This window comes from Ambystoma mexicanum, chromosome 4q (assembly GCF_040938575.1).
Source record: "Ambystoma mexicanum isolate Mex_15411 chromosome 4q, UKY_AmexF1_1, whole genome shotgun sequence".
NCBI lineage: Eukaryota > Metazoa > Chordata > Amphibia > Caudata > Ambystomatidae > Ambystoma > Ambystoma mexicanum.
This window is the reverse complement of record NC_090928.1, coordinates 446,764,441-446,786,026: the sequence shown is the minus strand read 5'-3', so window position 1 is coordinate 446,786,026 and position 21,586 is coordinate 446,764,441. Positions and strand designations below refer to the sequence as shown.

At 39.9% G+C, this 21,586-nt stretch overlaps 1 protein-coding gene across 4 annotated transcripts in view; it reads left to right on the top strand.

The window, feature by feature from the left end:
* The window catches only part of SANBR (SANT and BTB domain regulator of CSR), a 1,021,507-nt gene that overhangs the window by 252,203 nt on the left and 747,718 nt on the right, over positions 1–21,586 (top strand). The window lies entirely within an intron of this gene.

Genomic DNA, 21,586 nt, shown 5'->3' with positions numbered 1-21,586 from the left:
TTGGACCAGAGGGAGGTGGGAGTCCAACAAAATCATGCACCCATCCTCCCCCGGAGAAGCCACATTGCCAAGATTGGAGGACACTACTGATGTGGGAGCTGTCTCCCTCCCGAAACCTAGGCGGTCCTCCTGGTCGAAGGTGCCACGGAGCAGCAGGAAAAGGTAGGCTGGGGCACGACCGTAACTGGCGGGACCTCTACCTCATGTTTTCATCGACCTCCCAGCTCTGTCCCAAAGGAACTTTACCGATCTCGACCTAGCTTAAGAACAACTATAACCAATGCAGCAGGCCCCACTCACGGCCCATGCCCATTTCCAATGTACATTCCACCTATGAGTCCTTGGAATCCCATATTATTCTTACTTGCTCGATTGGCCCGGTTGGCCAGGGGAATGGCCGAACCCACAATGTCGCCCCCCCCCCACCAGTTAAAATTACGGCCCCTCCTTGGGGGCTTGTGTTAAAACCCCAAGAGCAGGGTAACTCATTCCTAGCATTCCTTTGAGATGGCTGCTAACTCATACTCCTCTGACACCTCCCCCCCCCAGACGCGGCAGCATGGAGGGACCTAGCCCAGGAGCATCAAACTCTAAAATTTCTCTCCCTCAATGTCAATGGACTGAACTCCCCCGCCAAACGTAAGTCGATGCTACAAAAGCTTCAGGACGAAGATGCAGCGGTAGCTCTGCTTCAGGAGACTTACCTACTACCGGTGGACTTCGGGCGTCTCCGCTCCCGATCCTACCCGCTTCAGCTCTTTGCCTAAGGTGGCTCTAAGAAGGGAGGCACTGCAGTTCTCTTCGTGAAGGGTCTGAACCCACAGGTTTTGGAAACAATAACATGCCCGGAAGGCCAATTTCTGGCAGTAAAATGCTTATTGCTGGGAGACGTATACACTTTTGTCTCAGTATATGCCTCCAACTCTGGGCAAGCAGCCGTCTATGACTCACTGGGCTCCTCCCTCTCTCCCTTCACAGAAGGCCAAGTCATAATTGGGGGAGACTTCAGTGGAGTACCAGACCTTACAAAAGACAAATCTACCCCAACCCCTGGAGACTTCACTCAGGTGCTCAGTCTCCTGCGCCTGTTCAGATCTTTGGAAGTAGTGGACTTGTGGCGGGTGCACCATCCCTCCGAAAAAGACTACTCCTTCTAGTCCTACGTTCACCGAACCTTGTCAAGGATTGACCTCCTCCTGACATCCCCCCAGATGCTTGCCTATGCCAATGATGTATCTTATGGCCTGCAGATTTTCTCTGATCACGCCTCAGTAATCCTGGAGATCCGAGCATATGAACCCAAACCCGACTCTCCGCGCAGATGGACTCTTTATGATCCAATTCTTAACGAAATGCCGCTAAGGGACAAGATTGCAACAGTGATTAAAATTTCCTCGCGGAAAACCCGGTCGAAGACACCTCCCCTGCAAACACTTGGGATGCCTTGAATGCGGTGATCAGGGGAGAACTGATGGCACGGAGTGGCATTTCACCGTAGTAGGCGACAGGCTCGCTTGATCCTCGAGGAAGAACTCAAAGCAGCGGATGAGACTCACAAGAAAAAAGGCTGGTCCCCTTAGACACAGCAAGCCATCCGCATCGCCTGAAAGAAGCTAGAGGCCCACTACGCTGAACACACGGCACAGCTTTTGACTAAAGCCAAACAATTCTATTATGTGAAGAACAACAAGGCAAACAAGCTGCTTGTGGCTAAAATTGCTAAAGCAGGGTGCAGCAGCACCATTATCGGGCTGCGAGACCCACATGGCGCGATGCAATACGTGGAACGGAAAAAGCAACAGCTAGTGGCGGACCATCTGGTCCAGCTAATGACGGCGCCAGGAAGCAGCCCTCCCCCGACTACACGATTCGGCTTGCGAGATCCTGCAGGCTCAGATCACAGGTGAGGAGGTTGAGGAAGCCATGAAGTCCCTTAAATCCCGACGGATTTTCCTCTAGGTTCTACAAAATGTTTAAACCCCAGCTGGTTTCCCCCCGGTGGTGCTCTTCAACTCTTTTAGGGAAACGGGCACGGCGACCCCCTCAATGCAAGAATGGACCACCATCCTTCTACCCAAACCGGGGAAGGACTCGAGAGACGCGGCTTCCTACAGGCCCAACAGAGAATGCATCTACAAAATGGGCGAACCCCCGGAACTTCCAGAACTGGATAGCGGGAGGCCTCGAAACCTTGGACCAGCTGTATCTGGGAGGCCTACCTTGCACCTTTGAACAATGTAAGGAAATGTTTCAACTCCAAGAAAGAGACAGATTCACGTACATTCAACTACGTCACTGGTGCTCCCATCCCCAAACTCTCCAAGCAGCCACGCACCCTCTCACCCCCCTCGAGCTAACTCTCAAGGACCTTTCAGCCCGAGGGAGGATTTCCACCCCTTACAGACGATTTCTAGGGGAATTTCTTGTTTCAAAAACCCGATGTATGGCCCAGTGGGAAGCTGATCTGGGACACCCGGTTGAGGACCAGGCCTGGGTGGATATCTGAACCCAAGCGCACACATCATCCGCTTGTGTCACCAACAGAGCATGCGTGTACAAAATTCTGCTTCATTGGTACTACTCCCCCCTGAGGCTTCATCATATGAACCATTCTCTCGACCACTCCTGTTGGAGAGGGTGCGGCAGACCGGGCTCCTTTTTCCACATGTGGTGGACATGTCCAAAGATCCAACAATTCTGGAAAGTATGCTTGGCCACCATTGAACAGATCACTCAGACGGCTCTCCCTCTGGAGGCTGAGCCCGTCCTCCTAGGGGTACCAGTCCCAGGAATCTATCCACGCTCCAGAAACAAAGCCAAACTGCTGACTCAGTGTCTTCTGGCTGGGAAAATGGTGATCGCGCGCTTCTGGAACGTCCCAGACGGTCCCTACATGTCCCAATCGTGGGGAACATTATGGGGCATTCTGATCGCGGGGAAGGTAACAGCGGCAAGGGTCGGATTCCTCCATCGCTTTTAGAACATTTGGGCCCCAGTGTTGGAGTATGACCTGAAATTTCCAGCATTGACCTATAAGCCTATCAATACCGGGTGGGCCCTGAGGGATCGGGACGCCTCCTGAAAGGGGAAAGCAGACACAGAAAACACAAACTAACGGGAGGCGACCCCAGACTAAGGGCCAAAGGGCGAGGCGTTTGGGGTATTGGAGGGGATTTTTGGATTTGTTTTACATGTCTTGTTTACGTTGTATCGTTGTCACCCTACCTTGGTTTAAAATAAACACATTTAAAAAAAAATATATATATGGGGCCAACTGCTTAAATTACCCCCATTTTAAATGTGTGATGCTAAGCAAATCCTTTAATCTTTCAATATCTTATTTGACTCCCTAACCAAAGTGTCTGATCTAGAGGAAAACATTTTAATCTGAAATTGTGCCAAGTCACTCCCTAATGTTGAAGAAAGTGAATGAATTACACCAGATGGAACTGCACACATTGCAGCTCACTTCTGGTTCACTACCAAGTCTAAATTGTCCTGCAGAACGATTTTATAAAGGCGACCACCCTAGGTAAGATGCAATTGAAAAAGGGTTACGATCAAGCAACGTATGGTTATAACCACTTACCCAAACGAACGGTACAATACAAATGCACCCTGTAACATATATTTGTCGAATCCATACACCAGTATCAGTGTTTGCATGCATGGCTGTATTACCGGCCGTCGGCCATGGACCCAAGCGTCTAGTCCCTGGCCACAACCACTGCAATGTAATACAGCCATGCATGCAAACATATGCCCAGTTACCACAATCATAACATAGGCACCAGCGGCCCAACCCAGTTTAGTTCACATACTATTATGCTACTTCCAACCAAACCATAAAATCTTCAGAACATAGCCTCTGTACCCAAGACTCTATTAAGTGCTCGCAACCAATACATCATTCTACAATAAGCTACTCAGGAATCTGGCCAGTAGCCACAACTCAAACACATAAACCATCCACCCGAACCCTATCCACTTCTGTGCAGACAGTATTCCAACACTTCATCCAGTAGACATCCTCCAGGACTGTTGACTCCATCACCTCCAGCCATGCACCCAAAACTGTAGTACATGCTCACAATCACCATACCATAACACACCCATGCAACCAACAATCTGTGCACTGCTCAAAAACCATATCCAAAAGCCAACAACCTGAAACCTACTTGCAACCAGTGGGCAGACTCTTGGGTGCATGGCCTCCGGCCATGCATACAAGGCACTAGGGGCTTATCACACACACACAACACAGCAAAATACACCCTATACAAATATCCTCATATCATCCACAATCCACTCCCCTTCCCCAATTAAGCCTGCCTGCAGTCACCACAGAAAGTGGTCGCCTCAGGTCCTATGCTACCCTATCGAATGCTGCCTGCGGTCGCCACGGAAGCTACTCGCCTGAGGAGCTACCCACGAACTGCCGTTGTATTTGCAGACACTGCGCACACATCACTGTCTCCTTCCACCTACACAAATACAGCTTATGAACTATTTTTCACTCCCCCACCCTGTCCAGCCCCACTTCCCACCACCAGATGATGCAAAGCATGTTTTTCGAGCCCCTTTCGCCGCAACACTATCCTCGGATACAACATGGTGGGCATGTCCAAAAATGATGACGCACATCACGCTTCCCTCCAGCCATTCAGTGGGCGCATCGTGTGTCCACGGATATCACGCCGCCCTCCGGCCCAATCTGAGTTATGATCGCGGAGCGAACAGGGAAATGGGACCGTGGAGCGGAGCCAGATATCACACATTTTGTGTGACCTACATTTTACCTGTTTTAAAAAGAATACTGGACGGATTTTCACCAAATTTACAAAAGCACGCTTACGGGCCCAAGCCGCTGCTCCTGACGCAAATTTGGTGAAAATCTATCCAGCGGTTTGGGCTGTACGTGTGCGCATAGTTTTTCTCCATGTAGTCTATATAAAAAAAGACGTTTTTGGGACCCCCTGAAACTTTACTCCCCCTGCATGAAACCTCACCAAACTTGCCAAAAAAATTCAGAGCGGGTTATATACTTTTTTGCAACGTTTGATACGGATTTGTCCAGGTGGAGCAAAGTTATAAACCTCCCAAAAAGTGCTCTTGCTATGGGTTTATGGGTTGAGCAACTTAACCATAACTACATGCCCGCTACTAATATATATATATTACATGGCCACGGTAGTGGCCATGTAGTTATGGTTAAGTTGGTGTTTCCATAGGAAGAGCACTTTTTGGGCGGCTTTTAACTTCGCTCTCCCTGGATGGATCTTCACCAAACTTTGCATAAAAAGTATTTGGGTCACTCTGAATTTTTTTGCAAAGTTTTGTGAGGATTCGTCCAGGGGGGGCAAAGTTCTAGGGGGGGTCCCAAAACTTTTTTTTTCCCCATAGACTGAATGGGAAAAAATTTTTGCTTGCGCCTACAGCCCGAACCGCTGGACGGATTTTCACCAAATTTGGACCAGGAGCAGCGGCTTAGTCCCGAAAGCGTGCTTTTTCAAATTTGGTGAAAATCCGTCCAGTAGTTTTTAAAATGACCAAAAAGTAGGTAAAAAAAAATTAGTGATCTGTGTTCGGTCCGCGGACGGACTTCCCTGTTCGCTCCGCGGACAGTGTCCTGATTGGCCAATCGGCTTGCGTGATGTTCGCGGACATGCAACGTGTTCGCTGATTGGACGGCGCGGAGCGTGAAGCGCATCAGATTTTTGGTAGCGCCCGCCATCTTGGATTCGCGGTCGTCCGCGGACAACGAGGTGAAACTTTGTTCAAAATTTGTATTTAGTAGAGTGTGTTGGTGTGTAGGAGTGTTTGGGGAGGGTGGGAGTGTATGAGATAGGATGAAAGTTGTGTTTTTTATGTGTTAGACGTTCTTTTTGTGTTCGATTTGTCTGCGGACATCACGGGTGTTCTGAAATGTTCTAAATAAACTGAATGGGGGGTGTTCTGAGGACTCAATATGTGTCCGTTTTGTTCGCAAGCAAACTGAAACTGTTCTAAGAACACTCGCAGTGTCCTGAAATGTTCGCAAATAAACAAAATGGGGCTGTCCTGAGGACGCTGTCCGTATTGTTCGTTGACAAGTTGAATATGTTCTAAGAACACTCGCGGTGTCCTGAATTGTTCCCAAATACACAAAATGGGGGTGTTCTGAAGACGTTGTCAAACCCTCGCTGTGTCCTGAAATGTTCGCAAATATGAATGGGGTTGTGGCTGACAAGTTGAATGTGTTCTGAAATGTTTGAAAATAAACAAAATGGGGGTGTTCTGAAAACGTTTCTAAGAACACTCCCGGTGTCCTGGAATGTTCGTAGGGGGTGTCCTGAAGGCGTAGTCCGTATTGTTCGCTGGCAAGTTGAATGTGTTCTTAGAACACTCGCAGTGTCCTGAAATGTTCGCAAATAAACAAAATGGGGGTGTCCTGAGGACACTGTCCGTATTGTTCGTTGTCAAGTTGAAAGTGTTCTAAGAACGCTCATAATGTCCGCGGACATTAAAAGTTTCCATAGACCATAGTTGAAATGTTTGACTCTATGGATGTGATATGCTGCGGTGGTTGTTGCCAGGGCATAGAGTCTTGGGTGCATGGCCATTTGGCCATGCACCCAAGACTCTATGCCCTGGCAACAACCACCGCAGCATATCACATTCATATTTGCTTATAACTTTGGGTGAAAAACAAATGTATAAGGAACAAAGGTATTAGATACTATGGATGTGATATGCTGCTATGGTTCTCCTTATTATTGTATACTTACTGTTTGGTCTAGTAATGGGAGTCCATGTTTTTCTTGTTAATTTCTGTGATAAAAGAAAATAGCATGTTAGTATTAGTATTTTGTAATGACTTATTACATTGTATAATCAATATACTTTTTTTTTTGGACCCTCATATTTAGTAGATTACAAATCAGAGTACTGTGCAATTTGCTCAGTTTCTGTATTTGTTGCTAAATTCATTGGGTCTGTGGGAGAAAAAAAATCCATGTTGGATTAAAAAAAAACCTTTTTCTGTTATGCTACAGTTTATTTGTTTGTTTGTTTTCAGTGCTCACTTGTTGTTTCTGGCTAATGCTTAATACCTTGGCTTGTTGTATTTTTTTGGAGCAGTAACATTATTTATTTGTTTTGATATTATAAAGTTTTGGAGCAGTTAGATACCAATTGGCGTATTCTAACTGTATATTTTTTGGTCTAATTTAGTGGTATTCATTTATCTGATTAGTTGTTGTAGAATCTTTGAGCAGTTAGATAGCTTTTGGAGTATTCTAACAGTTTATATTTTTTTAACACAAGTTTTCTTAGGGTTTAAATACAGTTTAGTTATCAAATTTTGGTTTTAAGAACATCAAATAAGCGTTTGTAAGATTTCCTGGTAATCTCTGGTTTAGAGTAATGGTACTATCATTACATTCAAACCATCCACATTTCTTTTTTATATATGCAGTGTAGTGCCCTGAATTGGTTGTGGCTCCTGCGTGGTAGATTATACCTATTGTTGTGAAGGTTTTCTACCAAGTGATATTTGACCATGTGTGAATCTAGTCAGCTTGCAGTTGTTTTTGGTACCATTTGCATTGTAATGTAGAAGCATTAGTGTTATGTATTTACTATGTGTTGGTATTACTAACGTGGAGCGATTATCTGAATTGCAGGTAGAGCATAATCTACCATGGTTTGCATTTTGTACAAGTCGCTGAAATGGAATGGATTCACAATTTGGTATTGATATATATATATGAAGCGTTCATTGGGGATTTCTTCTTGTCACATTGTTGCAGAGAGTGCATGTATGTTTCCACATGTATGAAATCTGAAAGATTTCATTTATAGGTATGTTTTTGTTTTCCAGTACTTGTAGTAAGCACATTAGAAATTCTTGTGGATCTTCCTGTGAATTTATAGTGAATTTCACCATTCCAGCACAGTAGTCCAATTGTTACTATACGTGTTGTCAGGATTGTTTGCTGCATTTTTGTGAAGTACTAACATTTGCAAACACAATGGGTCTGTACTGTGTATGTAAATGTTGTCAACAATTGGTGGTAATTGAAATAGAATATTCATTGCTACATTTGCGTAGCAACTTACACCAACTATATTTGAGAATTTAAATGGTCCAGGTAGTTCTGTATCTAACTGCTTTTTTTAGAGTTTGTCTTCCTTCTTTAAAGAAGTACTTGGTTTACTTTCCCTAATTGATTCTTGTTTGCTTGTGGTACTTGATGAAGTATTAGTTTCTTTTACTCTCTTTGGAGGATTTGCAGTGACATCCTGTTGCATTTCTGTTTGATTTATTTTTCTTTTATAACGTTTTACTTTTTTTGGAACAGAATATGTGTTTAGGTGGGGGGTGTATAGTGAGCGAAGTCTATTGTATTCTAAAATGCAAGGAATATCAGCGTTTATTTTACTTGCATTAAAGTTGATTAGAAATAGACCGTCAAGTGTACGTAAGCGTGATAGTGCTACATAGCTCATGCCTTCTTTAAAGACTGTGTTAACAATATCTATCATTGCTTTGTCTAGGGTAAGACCTTGTGATTTATGAATCATGACTGCGTATGCAAGAGTTAGAGAAAATTGTTCTCTGCGTATATACATATCTTTGAAGAGAAGGAATCTAGCTGTTGAGTGTCCTATCCTTTTTACTTCTGAAAGTTTGTCAAAGGGTATATTGACAAACTGAATTTTGTTGTCGTGTGGGTATGTTCGAAAGCCAACAACTGTACCCAGTGCTCCATTAACTAGTCCTTGGTCCACGTCAAGGTTACGTTTAAGCATTACTCTGCAATTTAAGGATAATTTTAATATCTTTTCTAAGCCTGCTGTGTTTGAGATTGATTTTTCTAAACTATTTAGTCTTGTTGTGGCTTGGTCACACATGGGTAGTGTCATACCATGTACATCTTGTTTGTCTGTGGCGCTAATTTCCATGATTGGTTGCATTTCTTTACTTAGCATGATTTCATTGAATTTGAAACAGCTTGCAAGAGTTGGCATTAAGGCCATACAATTGACATTTTTGTGGGCTAATTGTTCCATACCATCTGTAGCACATGCATTATCGCCATAAAGTGCATTAATGTGCCGGGTTTTCAATATTCCTTCTGCTTCTTTAGAAAGTATACCAACTCTGATACTTTTTAAAATGTTGGCATAAGTGAGATCTGCAGATTGCTGCATGTTTTCTGTTAATTCTCTGTATTGGAAATGTTGCCAAAGGTTGACATTCCCAATGCTGCCAACAGTTTTACGGCAGAGTTTGTGTCCTAATGTTTTAAAAATAGGCTCACCTTTTACTGGTGTTAATTGAAGCAGATCTCCAAAAACAATAATGTGTTTTCCTGCAAAGAGCTCTTCATAGTCTGTTTTGAGTACTTCTTGTATCTTGTAATCTGAGGTGAATCAAAGCTAACATCAGGTTGGAGACCATGCTCACTTCATCTATTAGTAGTATTTTCATTTGTTTCAATACTCTGCGTAATTCCATTGCAGCTTCTGCAGAAAGTTTGTAATAGTCTAATTTGTTCTGGTGTTCTACTGGTAATAGTAGTAATCGGTGTAATGTAACACCACCTATGTTGTAGGCAGCTAAACCTGTGGGGGCAGTGACAACAGCTGACAGTTTGTTGTTTGTCAATTGTTGAAGGAACTTACTAATGATTTTGATTAGGAATGTTTTGCCAGAACCAGCTTCACCACTGACGTACAGTAGTATAGGTTTATAATTATGGCAGGAACATTCTTTATTTTCATGTTTTACACCATGTGCAATTTGTTTTGTTCTTGAAAAATGCTACTTTGCTCATTGTTTAGTTTTGATTGTAGTATAGTTAAGTCTTCCTTATCTTCATACTGACACATGGTGTTTTCTACTTCTATCATAGCTAATTCTGCCTCATTTATTATTAGTGGTTCTCCCAGTGGTTCTTGGCTTCCTGTTACAGAAGGTTGACTACTGTCAGGAGTGTCCTTATCTAGTTGGGCTTGGAGTTCTTCTTCGTGTTGCTGTTCATTGTGCAACATTGTTTTGTACTGTGTAAAGTTTACATCAGTTATAGTGCTTTCATTTGCTTTGAAAGCATCCTCATATGAGTCATAGTTATCTAGTAATTGTTCTTCTTTTCTCCATGGTTTGAAGAGTTGTAGCAGGGACATGTAATATACTTCTTTATGTTGAGGAGTCTTTAATGACAAGTTGATATGATTAATTAAATTTGGTTTAGTGAGTTTAACTAAGCTGCCTTCAGTTTGTTACTCTATATTTACCTTTTTTTTCATCAGGTTTCATATTATTTTTGTATGTGTAGTTTTGGGCTATGTGGTATTGACACATGTTTTCCAAAGTATTACTTCTGTTTGGGTAGTATGTGTCCAATAAATTGTTTTCTAAAATGTCTTGGCTGTTGGGATCATGTTTGGCTATTGTTTCTATATCTTCATATGATTTTAGAACTCTTTTTCTAGATTTAGCTGGACCAAGACTTAGCCATACTATATTTTCAGATTTACCATACAATGCAGTACCAGTTAAACGATCAGCTGCTTCATATGATCCACATTCTCTATGGGTGAGCATTTTTATGCCCAAGCTGTATAATTTCTGAGATACTGTTTTATCTGATGACCGGTCATTCCAGAGGTCTTGGAGCTCTGTCTTTTCTGCTTTAGTTAAGTATGCTGTGACATATCGTGCAACTGCAGTAGAATTGTCTGCAATGTACTGCACATCTATGTTTGCATTCCATAAGTGGGCAATGATTGCATTATAATCATTGATATATTTTTCTTCTTCTTTTCTTTTTATGTAATATGTATTTTTAGGTGACTTACCTTTAACGCTATGTCTAACTGAAGACATGAGGTTGTTCACTTGACCTGCATTTGTAACTGGTCTACGGAAACCAAATCGGCATTTGGTGTAGTATTTCCCTTTGTTTTTGTATTTGCGACGACAATATTTTCCACATTTGTGTCTTGGAAATTGTAAAATTATGCATGAAGATCACTATTTGTGGCTTCTGATGGAATTTCACAAGTGACATATTTTTCAATAAACTGTAAAACAGTGGCATCACTGTCTTGCCCAAATTTAGGAGCATCTTTAATCCATAAAAGCATGTGGATATGTGGTGCTCCTCTGGCTTGGTATTCTTTTCTCCAAAAGTAGTGTTGCACTTCTCCAAGGGGAGGAACATTTTTATTACAAATAAAATGTAGCGTAGCAATGAAGTGATGGTGAAAATATCTTGAAACATTAACAGGATCCAAAGAACAAAGTTCTCCAGGTGTTAGTATATGTTTGTTTTGTTTTTATTTGATATGCATAGGAAATCATGTAAATCTTCCCATGCATATTCTGCACAACTTAATATAACAAACCAAGTGGGTGGGCCAAGGTTTCTGATCATACAACGTACATCTCCATGACGTCGAAACCAGTACTCTTTAGTACCAAGCATATTTGCTAATAGATTTGTAATATTTGATTGTAAAACCTCATCCTTTTGTTGCACCTTTTCTAATAATTGTGTAGCTGTCATATTTTGAAAGTGTGATCCTGATTTTAATATGTGTGCAACTCCGTAACATAAAGTTGCTAGTTCACTTTCAAAGAGTAGGTGGAATATGTATTCCACATTTTGTCTAAATCTGGGATCTTCAGAATACATCCGTAATGAGCGGTATTCTGAAGCTGATATTTGAATAGGTCTATCATCATACCTTCCTCCTTTGCCAGTAGGAAAGAGTAGAGGAAAAGCACGTGCCTCTATACTTTTTTCCCATATGCTGATTGGCGATCCTTTTGTTTGACGCATTTGGTAAGTTTCCAGTGCATCTTCTACGGTGTCATTACAGTGCAAATGATGAATTGTATAATGGTCTAAAGTATTGGATATTGTAGCAGGATCTAGTAGCTCAAATTGACCAGCTTCTTGTGTTTCTTGAATTATTTCAGTTGTATCTTTCAAGTTTTCTTCAATATTAATTTCTTTGTAATATTCATTATTCTCTATAAGATATTGCAAGGCTTGTCTAACTTTATATAAATCTACCAGCTGTTGCCATATTTTTGTCTTTTGTAGGTACTCCATTTACTAAGAGAATTAAAGATTGCTGCATTGGACGTTGCACTCCTAGAGTATGCACATTTTCTTTTAGATCTAATGGTAAATAAACTACTTTTTCACGAATACCTTTTACCAATTCAGAAGGAGGTAATTTTGCCGTTTTTGGTTGAAGGCGTATTATTGCTTGAAATGGGTGTACTGTTTGAATTATGATGCTCTCATATAAATTAAGTTGTTGTACGGGTTTTGGTACTGGGTATAATTCCAAATTATTTGTGATAGCACGTGAAGGAGTTTGGTTGTCGTCAAGTTTTGTAGTGCAGTAACTGCAAAGTATTTAGGGCTCAGTTATTTCGTATTTGTTTTCTGCTACAAGGTAGAGAGCTAATTCAAACCATTTAGAATCTTCATTGTCTTCTATTTTGTATGATAGGTCTACAGTTTTTGTGTTACTTTTATAAAAAGTTCTACGGCAACATACACATACATGGTTTGGTACTTCAGCTGATGTACTTTTAAATTTTAGTATTTCCTTTTTGTATGTGTTTAGCAAAAAGTTGCCATGTGTAGAATTGTTTCTTAATTGGTTTAAAGCCATTTCATTCTGTAAATGGCTTTCACTTCCACAATATTTTTTCTGGATATAGTGAATTTCTTCAAGTAGGTCTTTTGCTGTACCATGTAGAAGGATGTTATTTAACTTTGCTAGTGCTAAAGCAGGACTTTTAGCATAGTACAGTTTATAGACTAGATTTCTTATAGTTGAATGATGTGTTGATATCCTTTTGATATCATGGAAAGTGGTTTTACAAGTAGGTCCTGTAATGCAGGCCAATGAATGTCCTTGTAGTCCTGTGTACTTGCGCACTGGACAGGTATCCAAATTTTGCAGTAATTTAATTTTGATTTTGTCTTTGCTTTTTACATATTTATTGAGGAATTGTCGTAAAGATTTGAAACATTGTTTGGGAATGTTACACATTGACGTGCATGGCCATTTGTACACTAGACGTTCTGATTCAGTTGAATGGAGGGGTAACTCTAAGTTTTCAGGGCATATTTTTGTAAGAGGTACTTCTTGTTCCATTATGGTATTATTCACTTTTTCATAACCTCGACCACTGCTATGTATGGCAATTGTATTTATTTGCTTTTGTTTGTACGCTTCTTCATTAAAATATGGTTCTGTGCTCGTAGTGTGATTCCATTCACCTCCGCAGATACTTAAGAAGTTCTTTCTGTTGACATTTCGCTTATTGAGAAGTCTTTTTTGTAATTTAGTTATTAGTTTTGTTAGTGGTTTCATTTTGTTTAACAGTAAAATAAATAACTTTCTTTTCCGAAGAATTGCACTGTCCATCAACGCTTCTAAGATTAATTCCCTACGATCGGTTTTAAGCATTGAACCTGATTTCTCTCCTGTTTTTATAAGATTTTGAAGGACTTCATGACGGTACATTTTGGCTAAAATACTTTTCTTGGTATGCTTACTTTGCACTATATTAAAATTTGAAGAAGTAGTTTTATCAGTAGTGATAGCTGATTTTCTGTTAATTGTTTTTTGGTCTGTTTTACATTTTGATTGAGGAGGCAAAGTTTTTGTACTTGAAACTTCTTGTGTTTCACTAAATGACTGTATTGGCTGTTTTGTTTCAACTGTTTTTTACAAATTCTGCTAGAGACGGATGCTTATTTTGGACACTTTTATTTTCATTTGCTCTACTTTTGCGTTGCTTTCTACGGACTTGACTTTTGGTAGGCATTCTTTAGGGTCTGTTGTAGGGATAGGTATTCTTGAATTTATGTGTTGCTAAACTGGGGTTCAGATGACAAAAAAAAAAGTAAGCTAGTGGTGTGGAAAAGTACAAATAGTAAATCTAATGTATACAATTAAAACAGTTGTTTGTTCTATAATATGAAACTTGTAGCGGTTCAGTTGGGTAATTTGTGTGTCCAAAAATAGGAATTTGTGGGCCATTCTAGCTGTAAATCGCTGTTTAAGACATGGAGATTTTTGGACAAAATGGTACACAATCTCTATTATTAGGCACCAAAATAGCGTGTATTAATGATATAGTATGTTTGATTAATAATACAAATATTATGGTGATATTCTACTTACTTTTTTTCTTAAATTAACAGGTAACTTCTTAGTTCTTCTTTGTTCTTCGAATTCGGCTGCTTCTTTTCAGTAGACTGGTCTTCACTGCAATTGTAAAAGCTTCAAATTAGTAACTTTGTTTGTATATAGTGCTGTTTTTAATTTAGATATTGATTTTTTTAATTGAAATCCTCAGTGCCTTCTTTAAAACCATTAAACTAATTTATTTACATAAGATACATTGCATCAGTTCAGTACATATCATATTTTCTTAATGAACAAATTGTATTGAATGACTGTAGCAAAAAAAAATATCTTTACTATGTCTTGTGAAATTTATAATATACCAGTGAATACTACTATTTCTGTAAGTAAGCTGTTCTAGGTACTAGCGCCTCAATGTCATGTCTAAATTAAAGTAATTAAGTAAATAAATAAAAATGAAAAAAAAATATGAAATTGTATAAGTATTTTTTTAAAGATTTAAACATAGATTGTGCTTGCATGCAATGTTGTTTGAATATATGTAGTCTATATATTTCATTTAAAAAATGTTAGTTTAACATGATTTGAGTGTGTGTAAAAAGAAAGTAAATAGTATAAAGGTTTATAAGTGATAGTTGATTTTAGGATATTGAAAAAATACAGTAAATTCATTTTACAGATTACACAAACTAAAAGTCTGTTTGAAAATGTGTTAATCTACTGTACAGAAAATATGCATACCTGAAGTTTGTGTTCATGCATATGGATATGCATGGAGCTGCAAGTAGAAATCTTGGAGACTTGTACAGTATTTCTGGTAGATGGTGCTTGCCAATGATATGACACTTGTACTCAGAGATTCACAGTACATTTGCAGTGCTGATCTATGATGCAGTTAGATCTAGAGGTCTTGAATGTGATTGGTGCATGGTCATGTGATTTTTTAGCTACATCCAATGAGGGAATGGCAGAGAGAGTGAGGTGGAAATGGTAGAAGGGCTGTTCATGTTACGATATGTCCGCGGACATGGCGGTAGTTCGCGGACATCGGGAGTTACATCCGGGGATTTTTGGGTTCAGAAGTCATGCAAATGAGAATAAGCACTGAAAGGGATTGGTCAGGAAAGTAGTGGATGTGTTGTGCCAGGAGAGAGTTTCTCAGATACTCTTTTTGCTGAGAGAACAAAAGATAGCTATGGCTGTGTGTTTCAGAAAACAGATTGTTTGGATTTTGGGAGATTCGTGGATACATTGGTTGAAGGTGCATGCAGAAAGCTGTGGAGTAGCTGTAGATCTTGGATTCCCACATGTGGAAGTACACTGGCATGGAGTACGTGGAATGAAGTGTTTGGACTTGCTACCTCTCTGTGCTACTTTGGAGACAGAGCAACATCCAGACATAATTGTAATTCATTGTGGAGGGAACAGTTTAGGACATGTGACTGGAATTTTTTTGCAATTTGCTATGAAAGAAGGACGTGGGAAGGTTATGGACATGTTTCCTAATTCTCAAGTGATATTTTCACGGATTGCGCAGAGACAAATGTGGCTTTCTTCTTCTTTATTTGGTCCACAAATGGAAAAAGCAAGGCGCAATGTTAATAAGGCTGTTTGTGCCTTTCTAAGAGATTTTGGCATGTCCTCTTTTCACAATGAAAATATTATGTTTCGTAGTACATACATTTTTCGCAGAGATGGAGTCCATCTTACTTATGCTGGCAATCAGATTTTTCTGAGAAATGTACAAAATGCATTGCGACCTTTTTTGGAATTACAACAACCATTTTGAAGTAGTTGTTAAGCATTTATAATTTTTGACTTACAAACAGCACCCAGAGGCTCTTTTCAGAGCCACCACTTCTTCCCAGAGAAAATTGCAATGTTTGTGATGGGGTAGCAACCCAATTTTTTAAATGTTCGCGAACTGTCCGCGGACTTCTAAAAAACACAAAAGGCCCTGCTTCATTTATTTTCACTTCTATTTTTAACTGTGAAAGGCGGCTCTGAAAAGAGCCTTATTTTTTTTTTGATTTTTGATAATTTGTATTTTTTTTGGTTTTTGTATACACGACACACTAGGAGAGGAGGGGAAAGGAAGGTAAAGGGGGGACACCAACCACAGGGATAAGAAAGGGCGAGCTGAGAGAGGAAGATGTAGAGTGGGTTTTATTTGGGTAGTGAGCAGATCTTTTCGTGCTCTGAGACGATAGTCTCAAAACCACTACGAAGTCGCTCCGCCCTGCAGAGTACTGTGTCACAGTACATACATACAACTGTGACCCTCGAAAGGTAAGGGTCATCAGCATTCTGTATGGCCTGTGAGGCAGCTTGAGGAAGACTCTGTCCCACGGAGGTGGTCCTTGTGGTGACAGGATCAGAAACAGAGGATGAAGTAGAGGAAATCAACCTGCTACGTTCTTCGCAAGGTACAACCCTGTGAATAGCCCCAGAGTGAAATGACCTCCGGTTTCGCTTCATAGTAGTGGTCCCAAAGCTGTACTTACCGTGCTTCCCACGACTGAGTATCATTTTGCACTCATTGCAGGTAACACGGTTCGCACGAGCCTTAGGAACATTACCATGAATGGTAAATAACCGCCACACCCAAGACTCACGCCTAGTGCGGGTAGAAGGGTTTTCCTCTACCTCATTCTCATCATCCTGTTCTTCCTCCTCTGCATCCTCTCTCCTGTTCCCCTCTTCAGGCCCTTGGGGAGGTGGTGGTGGTGGGGGGGGTGGCGGTGGTGCTGTAGCAGGTGCAGCACCAGGTGGCAGTTCTGCAGCCAGGGATCTCGATGGTGTAATCAAGTTGCTGGAGAAATAGCTGTGCTCTGAAGAATAGCCGGAAACACAATGAGAATAAGCTCTAGGGCGTGGTCTTTTATAGGGGTGCTTGTGCGCGGTTCGCGGACATGCGCGCTGTCCGTGGACAGATCGAATACAAAAAAAAGTTTGAAAAGTTTCAAAAGGTATGTAGAAACTCAGGATTACTATGTGGAACTTGTGCCATGGTGAGATGTTATTGAAAAATATTATGAATTCATTGAAAATGTACTTTTAATTTGTTCGGGGACCCGAACAGTGTTCTCATTCAGAACACGCGATCAGGGTGGGTGCGGTCATATGATCCGTTCGCGAACAAGTCCGCGAAGGAAGCGCATGTCCGCAGGACACCAAATGCACGGAGATTGGCTAGCGCATGCGCGTTGATGTTCTACGGACACTGTTCGGGTCCTGAACTAATTAAAATTGCGTCACACGTGAAACAAACATTTCAGGACACTGCGTGTGTTCTTAGAACAGTTTAAATTTGCTAGCGAACACTAAGGACAGATATACTGTTCTTCAGGACACGTTCAATTTTGTTTATGTACGAACATTTCAGGACACCAATTGTATTCTTAGAACATTTTCAAGTTGCTAGCGAACAGTACGGACAGGTATAGTGTTCTTTAGGACACTTTAATTTTTTTTTTTTACGAACATTTCAGGACACCGCGTGTGTTCTTAGAATAGTTTCATCTTGCTAGCGAACAGTACAAACAGGTATAGTGTTCTTCAGGACACCTCTATTTTTGTTTATTTACAAACATTTTAGAACACCTGCACTGTCCGCGGACACCTACATTGTTTTTTTTAAAAAAAAACGAAACTATTTACAGCACAATATAAAAATTAAACTTTATTTAACATATATTAATAATTTATGACAGAGAAGGTGAGGCAGAAACAGAAACAAAAACAGGAGAATTAGGGGTTTCATCATGATTGTTATTAGGTGAAGAAGGGATGGAAGTCTCATCAAAATGTTTTGGGTTATGGAGGGGGTTTGGGGATAATTGACTGGGATATGGTGAGGGGGGACAAGTACATGTGGGGCAATGGTATGACGTTTTTGTTTTAAAATGATCTTCAACAAAAGTTTTCAAATTATTAAAATAAATCAATTTTTTCTTTTATGTTGTCAAGCGTGTTTTCCATAACAGCTTCTTCAGAGGTAGTTTCTATTTTGTTATGCTCTGTACAAAAAAATATATATGTTAAATGTATACAAAATAATAATATTTAAATGGTTTATATTATAAAGTGTTTACCATTAGTTTCACTATCTTGTGACATTTCTTCATGTGGGAAATGTTCCTCTAGCCATTCCAGAGTACTAGACATTTCTGTGAGAGAAAAAAAAAAGATAATATATTTTTTTATCTAATACAGAAAGTTTATAAATAAAATTAAGTACACTTACTATTTCAGGTAAGATATGTCCTATGTACTCAGTTAGTCTGCTCTTGTTCTCAGTTCTGTTGTGTTTTTGAGGTAATTATGTTGGAAGCCAATATATTTTCTTGTGGTATATTCCATTTTACAACATAGTGCATTTAAATGAATGGTTAGTGTGTTGTATATATGGATTACATTTATTATGTATTAGTACATATAATGTGTTTGTGTGCTTTTTTTTAAATGTGTTAAATGTTCCTATGTTATGATATAACAATCAAACATACCCCCCCAGAGTTTTTTAGGTAGTGGTACTGTTCTTCGAACATGTCCACGAACATTAAATGAGTTCGCGGACATCAAGTACAGTAGAAGAGATTCAGTCAGTTCCATATGATATGTATATAAAGTGAAAGTCATTATTGTTAAGTTGCACTACTAAAAACCTACGAAATTCAGTGAAAAAACTTTGTTAAAGGGACGCTATGGTTAAGTTGCGCTACCAAAAACCTATGAAATTCAGTGAAAAAACTTTGTTAAAGGGACGTTATGGTTAAGTTGCGCTACTAAAAACCTATGAAATTCAATGAAAAAACTTTGCTAAAGGGACGTTATGGTTCCAAGTAAAAACGAAAAACCCTTGAAATTCGCCAGTTATGGTAAGCTAACTAAGGAACCATAACTCGCGCCACCACCGTGCACTGCTAAGACTAACACCCAGGACATCAAAGATGACATCACAAATGTCATTGATGACATCACTGATGACATCACATGTGTATGTACTTTTCATGAAATATGTGTACAAGGGATTCTTATTATAATGTTGCAAAACAAGTTTCAAGGATCATTGCAATAAATATCATACCCTAATTAGTGCATTGAACGATGCATTGATATAAATAGCATTCTATTATGGAGTTCTATCTAGTATACTAAGCTACTCATACAGAAACATAACACTGTGTGCAGCGTACAAGATGAAGGTATAATATTCGTAATGTTAATATGTTGAATAATGAAATGATAATTATTTTCTTAATAGATTTTTGTGTACTGTGAAATATGTAATAAGTAGCTAATAAAACAAATGTATTACATAATTGCATTAATATAGACAAAACACAAAGACACAAGAACACATACCAATATGGGAATATACAGGGAAAGTGAAGTTAGCAAAAAAGCACAAGTAGTAGCAGAAACAATTCATAACTTAACTGATTATTTCCATGCAAATAAATTATTGCTCTGTTTCAAAGCTGCTATTTACCCTATGTATATGTATCACTTAATGTGATTTGACCCTAAGGAAAGTAGTGTGAGTACAATGTATACAAATATGATCATGTACAGGGAAAATAAAGCCATCAAAAAAACAGAACTATCAGAAAGTGCTCATTAGTCTATTGATTATCTTTATGCACAAAAAGGATTGCTGTCTTTCAAGCTTGTGTCTTCCCATATGTATATGTTTCATATGATGTGACTGGACTCTAAGGGAATTACTGTAAGAACCTACTTGAAGGATACGTCTACAAATAAAATAACATTTTTAGTTTCTGACTGTTACTGAAGAAAACCATGTGGCCTAGACATGTCAGCAAAAGAAAAAAGAGCGAGCCAGACATGTGATGTCATCAATGACATTTGTGATGTCATCTTTGATGTCCTGGGTGTTAGTCTTAGCAGTGCACGGTGGTGGCGCGAGTTATGGTTGCTTAGCTTACCATATTTGGCGAATTTCAAGGGTTTTTCGGTTTTACTTGGAACCATAACATCCCTTTTGACAAAGTTTTTTCATAGGTTTTTAGTAGCGCAACTTAACCATAACGTCCCTTTAACAAAGTTTTTTCACTGAATATGTATATATATATATATGTGTGTATGTGCACCTTTGAAAAATCCCACTGTCAAAATTTGTACAGCTGCCTTCTTGTCATAGCAAGGGAATCTTCTCTTATTCTACACCTCAACAAGATGTTTACAATGCAGTCTTCCTTACCCCTTGGCTAAGGATATCCTTTTATCAATCACTACTTCAATACCTCGTTCCCTTGTCACAGGGAATTTTCTCATGGATACACTACTTGATCACAATATCCCACTCTATAGAACAAGTTCCCACCCACCTTTGTTTGTCACTACAATGCTCCCATTCTTGCATCATCCGTGGATCGACCAAGGCCTCGGAATATTGCTTCTCCCACAATGGGTCTCTCGTCTTCGCCCTGCGGGGCACCTCCGCAGGGATCGGGGCAAGATTTTCACCAAGGAGGCTCCTATAATCCCGGCCCCCAGAAACAGAAGAGTCGGCGGTAAATGACAAAGGTCTGTTTTTATTTAACAATTGTAAAAACAGGGGAAGCAGTCAAGCACACGAGTCTCAAAGCTCTCTAACTTCATAATGGAGAACAATGATTTAAAAGGCAAAAATACGTCACTTCTAAGTTACAACTTCATTTTAGTAAAACCTACTGGAAGGTGGGATTGGATTAGTTGTATCATATACATATGTAATCTAAATGGGTCACCATTCTGACTGGTTTTCTCTATCTGATGGCTCTGCCTAAGACCCCCTCTGAATTGATAATGGCAGTCTGTATGTTATCCTTCCATCTTTGGCTTGGTTTGTGCAACTGTTGCAAAACAACACCTTGTGAGAGCAATGATTGGTTGGCATTGGCTTTGCCAGCCTTGATTATTTGGCAGGTCATCAGCACATGAGTAACAATTTATGGCAGGGGGGATCGACATCCAGGTGCCGCTTTTCACAATTATAACGCACCATCTCTGATTTCCTAGGCCATGAGCCAGGGCTTAAAGGCATGGTCTAGTAAAAAATGTTATTTAAAAAATAGATAGGCAACATAAAAAAAAAAATACTAGCATTTTCTTTTTTTAAACTTCCTATGTAAAATTTTGAGCTATTCAAGCTCAAAATTCGCAAAAGCAAGCACATGGGCGCATCCATTTTGTGAAATGGATGCCCTCCTGTGCTGGCTTTCGCGGCACTAATGAAGGAAAAGCCAGCCAGCTGTAGTAAACAAAAGCTACCGCTGGGTGGCTTTCCCTTCATTAGTGCTGTACGCGGAGGACGGGACCGTAGACCAGAGCAGGAAAGCTGCAGCTGAATCTCGGTAAGTGCTATTTATTTTATAAAAAAAAAAATAAGCACTAGCTGCGTTTTTTTTTC